Source organism: Aplysia californica, unplaced genomic scaffold (genome assembly GCF_000002075.1).
Source record: "Aplysia californica isolate F4 #8 unplaced genomic scaffold, AplCal3.0 scaffold00110, whole genome shotgun sequence".
NCBI lineage: Eukaryota > Metazoa > Mollusca > Gastropoda > Aplysiida > Aplysiidae > Aplysia > Aplysia californica.
Window position 1 is genome coordinate 590,697 of NW_004797380.1, and position 5,904 is coordinate 596,600.

General features: G+C 42.7%; 1 protein-coding gene across 8 annotated transcripts in view; it reads right to left on the reverse strand.

Moving 5' to 3' along the window:
- LOC101849195 (multiple C2 and transmembrane domain-containing protein 1) overlaps positions 1-5,904 on the reverse strand; it is a 179,984-nt gene that overhangs the window by 104,784 nt on the left and 69,296 nt on the right. For 2 of the 8 annotated variants that reach the window (XM_035969056.1, XM_035969058.1), the window contains exon 1: positions 2,429-2,954. The exons of 4 other annotated variants lie outside the window; for them this stretch is intronic. The gene's annotated coding sequence lies outside the window, so the exon portion shown is untranslated. Of the gene's footprint in view, positions 1-2,027; positions 2,404-2,424; positions 2,955-5,904 lie in introns of those variants that run through there. 2 more of the 8 variants (XM_035969057.1, XM_035969060.1) reach the window with 2 other exon arrangements.

The window sequence follows — 5,904 nt, forward strand, 5'->3', positions numbered from 1 at the left end:
GAGAGGGGGGGAGAGGAAGAGAGAGGGAGAGGTGATGACGGATGGGGATAAAGCGGAGAAGATGATCCCCGTCTGGCGCCAGCTGGCAGAAATTAGCCTCATCCCCGGCGCTGTTCATTACCAGACTGTCACCGGCTCTTGGCTGGGACACCCATGGCGACATCCTCCCCCTAATTCTGACCAGATCTTGCTATTGGTGCACTGTCTGTTTTTTCTTAAAGGACCAGACGTTCGATAGAACAAAATATTCACTACATAATGTTTGAGGGCTTTAATTCAAAGATTATTTTAAAAAATCATTAGTAGGTGTTTTACAGTGCTTGCAACATAAACATGAAAGTGGCAAATATCAAACATTAGAGGTTCTTACAGTAACAACAGACAGAAAATGAGGAGCTTATTATAAGGACGACATGAGTTTGATAAGGAAGGAGAAAACTACACCAGAGGACTCGTCAAACACCCCCATAATTATCTGGGGCTTCATCTCATATTTTCGACGACATAAATCATTGCTCCAAAACGAAGGGTCCAATCGATCAAGGCGCAAAATAATCTCTGTTTCAGCCACCCCGCACTGACGTAAGAAAAGGGAGAGATTTAGAACTCGTCTGTGATAATGTGTAAGCGTTTTTTGTTTTAAAAAAAACCCTTTTAGCAAATATTTTTCGCCGGTTATAAATTATCTTCCAGAAGGATGTAGAAGGCCAGAACCAAAAAGGCAATTTCCAAAGTTTTACATGGCATTTCCATATATAACTGTTTCATGAGAAGCTGATCTGAATTTCTGCAAGGAGTCTGTTTAAGTTTTACTACATCTGCGCATGCCCTTTGAGCCGCCCCTACAGTATTCCTTAACGCCTCAAACATAAGGGTAAACAAATTCACTGAAACAAGGTCAAGCAATCGTGAGCGGAAGCATTTACGAACATTCTGGCGTATACTGGTCCATTTGCCAACTTTATCTGTTTAACCGTCATTAACTAAGCTTCTTAACGTTTTGGTCAGTGATCCGTTTTAAGTAAGACAATGACAATTCGAAAAGCGCAGGAGCGAGGTAAACTAGAAAACAAGGCCAGCATGAATTATTAATTATCGCATGAACAAAAGATGCCAAGTGTTAAAGACACATCGAAAAGAAGAAATCCGCTGATCGTTTCTAAAAGAAGTTTCAGTCTTCGGTACTAACAAAATTCCTCCAACTTATCGAAACTGAAGGAACACAAGAGGGATGGTTAAAAAGCTGAGTTTATGTGTACACCCAGTTGGCCCAGTACAGTATAAATTTCGCAATGAAACGGATATGGGCAATACTTATAATGTACCCGTACACGTGTTGACAAACCCACTGACACTATATTATAATATCATTTAGCAGGCAGGCTGCTTCGACACTCCCTGTCATTGTCAGCCCGGGTTCAGAGGGATACAACGTCCCACTAGAAGGATGGATGTTATATTCTATAACGTTTTCTCCCAAAAAGGGAATCGAACGCACGTTTTCTGCATGCAACGACGAAGCGCCCAGTGGCGACACCACAAACGCTGCTATGAGCAATAGTATCGCTTAAAAATAAAAGAAAGAAGCAAACCATCAAAACGTTCCCACCAACACCTTAAAGATATGAAATTACCTCATCAGTGAGAAAGACGTTTAAAAAATCATGTGAGGAGCACATTTCACAGACTCCACATAACGGCTGGAAATGAAATTGCCGGCGTAGTAGCAGAACAAAAATAGCACAGTTCGCTATGGATGAAGCAACTTGTTCATTGGTAGAGAGTTGTCAATGGTTAACTTAGGAGACGGAGAAAAGGAAACTCTTAATATAATGTAGTAGCAGTGTTGTAACATCTGTAATGAACACATGGAATGAACCAATACAACAACAGTTGCCCCCCAAAAAAACAACAACAACCAACAACAACATAAAAACAACCCAAAAACAACCAAACAACAACAAACAAACAAAACAAATTCAAAACATCAGCAGAATAGACCACTGACAGAGACAACAGCTACGCACCAGACAAATAAAAGAGGCATCAATCCCTCGCGTAGATTTAGTGCTCTACACTGTAAGATAAACGCGAATAAACGTCAAGCAATATAAACTCTCTTGCGGAACACATGCTAATAACCCCAAACTGTTTTCTAAAAATCGAAGCAGGATACGACAACACGCGAGGCAAATGTAGGAATAAACGACAGGGAGGTGCAGCTGCAAAAAAGAAGTAAAGACAAACATAATTCTCAACTGAAACACGCGGTCGGAACGCTGTGAGTCGGTTCGCGCGCTCGCCAGACGCGATAAGAATTCTCCCCAAGAAGCGGCAGTATCCCTCGAATTTGTGTACAGGGAGTCGCAAGAATACAGGCCAAGCACATGAGATCCACACACAGACACACAAACACACACGCACACACTTGACTTGCGCGCCTCTGAGCATGAGGCGCGGACTGGGCTCACTCCACTGAGCTGACCGTATCGTTCTCGTGGACTCAGCAGCACGAGTGAGTCCGTCCACCACGCACACAGACCGAGGACACGGGCGCATGCCGTTTGGGGGTGGTAAGTAACTGGCTGCGAGTGAGTGCACGCACGCACGGCCGGCCAAATAAATCCCTTTCTTGCCTCCCTTCCTTGCCGCCCCCGCCGTGCCACCCCCAACCTCCGACGCCCGGCTCCCTCCTGTTCCCGCGATCAGACGAGGGAACCTCAAGAAGGCTGGAGAACGCCGGCTCGTACAGAGCTCTTAAAATGAAAGGAAGATTGCTAGGACCAGTTGAGCTGCGGACTATCGCGTAAATGATTAGTTTCGACCCCCTCCCAAAGAACCCCCCCCCAACCCAACAAAAAAACAACAACGACGAACAAACAAAAACAAAAACCCATTAGTCTTTACTTCTAACAAAGTAAATGTATTTTCCAGCCTTCATCAACCGTTGGATGTTCATTTTTTTAAAACGTTAATTAAATGGTTTTCAGAAATAGACTGTACCGATTCAAAAAAAAAATAATTGCTGTGACAAATTCTACAGAAGTTAATATTTTCAGCCACAGCGCAGTCTATCATGTCTTCCGCCTGGTCCTGCCTCAAAATTCGCGTGTAAGGCAGCCGGTGTGGCACGGCACTGTAAGATCTACTAAGAATCACAATTTCAAAAAGAAAAATGCCGTAAAAAATAAATCAAAACAATAATCAGCATATCCCAGACTGACCCCCACATTTCTCCATCCGCGCTCAGTCGAGCTATTGGACCACCCAGTGTTATCCATTGTCATTGTATAGGTTTAACACCCCTTTCAACACTGTAAGGTCATTTCAGATTCGGAACCCCCGAACTTAACGCCCATCTCAGATAGAACCGAGCCAAATGAGTGGATCCGAGGGCTCTAAAGACCCCCACCCCCCAAAAAACCAACAACAAAAAACCAAAAAAACCAAAACACACACACACAAAAAAAACAAAAAACCAACAACAACAACAACAACAAAAAACAAAACAAGTTCAGAACACTTTATTGGGATTTCGAACCAGGGCTATTATCTGCTCCGTCGTTCAGCATGATACCAACTGAGCTTACGGTACGCTCGGTGTAATCCATGCGATGCCAAAAGAAATAGAATTCTACGCCTACTAGAATCCACACGTTGCGTTTAAGATACAATTCTAGCAGCATGTTGACACCTACCCCCTCCCTCCTCCTCCCCCGCCCCCATCCCCACCTCAGGCCGATCATCGGTGACCCCAAGGTTGCTATTTCCTTTCTTTTCGCGCAACCTCTGTGTACTTGCACAACTTGCACACGGGACCTCCTAGATTTTTCGCCCTTGACTGTGAAGGCTAGGTGTAGATCTTTCCTACCATAAGATCAGGAGTGTGGCTGAAAGACTTTCCAGCTCTTGTATTCTTTAAACAAGACCTGGCAGTGTCCTGCAGTACTTGCCTCTATTTCGTAACACCAACAAGGAACAATGACCTTTGCAAAGCCGCGGGATTTGTGTTGTGGCCAAACCATCTGGGTCTGGGCGTGGCGAAAAGAAGTACCCGCAACTAAATATTTTATACTCTACCTTGCGCGCTCAAGAACGTTTATCTCGTGAGCAGACAGCGGAGCCTCAGGTCTATACACCTCAAATATTCTCAGAAGCCTTTAGGGAATCAGCTACCAAGAATACTGCCAGAGAGTAGATTACCCCCCGCCCCCCTTGTTCTAATTAGAGGGAAATTAAAGAAGTAGGACCTATCAGCGGCGCCCTCCAACCGTCCGCTCCCCCCCCCCCTAGAGTAAATACTTCAGTTTGTACAAAACCGGACAAATGACGCCAGGTCAAGTCATAATGCAGCAGTCGTTAAAATTATTTATGCAGGTGCTGTTATATTATAAACAAAACATTGTCTACTAAGCAAATAATTTAGATTCAGAAAGAGCTGTTTAGTCATTGAATCTTCGTGCACCGTAACATAACCCCATTAAAAAAAACCCTTTCTTTTTTGTGTTCCCTTGATCGTTTTGCATACGCGCTCATTCAGTTCCATTTCGTACAGTAAGATTGTTCCAATATGCACATGAGCGGCAGAAAAGGAAAGCTAAAACTGAACTCGTAAAATGTTGCGGTTGTTTTTTTTTTCGCCTTTAGCTTCTGAAGCTACTTTTAGCAATGATAAGCACACCAACAACAGATCGGCAATATGGTACAGGGAACAAGAAAGATATAGCACAGCGAAAGAAAAGAAATAGGATCTTCTAGAAACGCCTTCAACCACCAGCTTGAAAAAAATAGAAGAGTACGGTACTCAATAGCACAGACACACGTGATGTGCACACAGTTTGTTATTTTGTTCTCTCAAGTGGATTCTACTTAAAACACTACTATATGCTGCTGCGTGTCTAAACTTATGAATCTAAGCCACTGTATCTAGTATCTGATATCAATAACTTGAAACAAAGATGTGTTTTGCCAATGGGAATACACTTTTAACGATACCCCTTCTAACAGATAATAACTACAAAAAGAACAGCCAATGGTAAGAATTCGCTGTTTTGTTGTCATTATCAGCCAAATGAAAATGTTACAAAAGGCGCCAGTTCTCAGTCAGAGTCTTTTTGAACGCCAATGCCTGACCCATAGAACGAACAACAAAACAACAGTAGTTTTAAAAAAGTAAACTGAATAGACCACTGATGTTGTCAGGAAGCATGCAAACAATGTAAAAAAAAAACCCAAGCTCTGCTGACAGCAATAACAATAAAAACTGAACCAAACGTTGGTACGCGATATCGACATCAGAAAAAAAGGAATCATAGGTCTGTTTTGCCCCACTTTTACATATAAGTACGCACACACAGTCAGAGAAAATATCTTAGTAAAAAAAAATACAGCACAAAAACGAAAAACCTTGGAAAAACCAGAGGAGCGACAGGAAGTCTTTCATTTTGAAATGATGTCGGCTGGCATTTCTCGGTCTGAGTCCAGGATTCATTGAGAGGATTCCACGGAGTTCTACACGCGACTTAAAGTAATCCAGGAAGGCGGGGGACTAGAGTCGATTAGAAGTGTTGTTTCTTCGGATTTAGGGAAGGGATCTTCGGAAAAGCAATCGAGGATGGGTCATGGCTGGTCTGAAGTCAGTCGGAAGCCAAGCATGAGAAATGAAAAAGTAAAGAAAGGGAGAGATGGGACGTGCTGACTGTCAGACAAACAAACGGGCAGACAAGCAGAAAGACATACAGAGACAGATAGATAAATAGAAAAGGCCATGAACATACACATACAGACGAAAGAGATAAGAGAGAAGACAAAAAGAAAAAAGAAAAAAAAGAAGTAAAAGAAAAAGAAGAAGAAGAAGAAGAAGAAGAAGAAGAAGAAGAAGAAGAAGAAAAAGAAAGAAAGAAA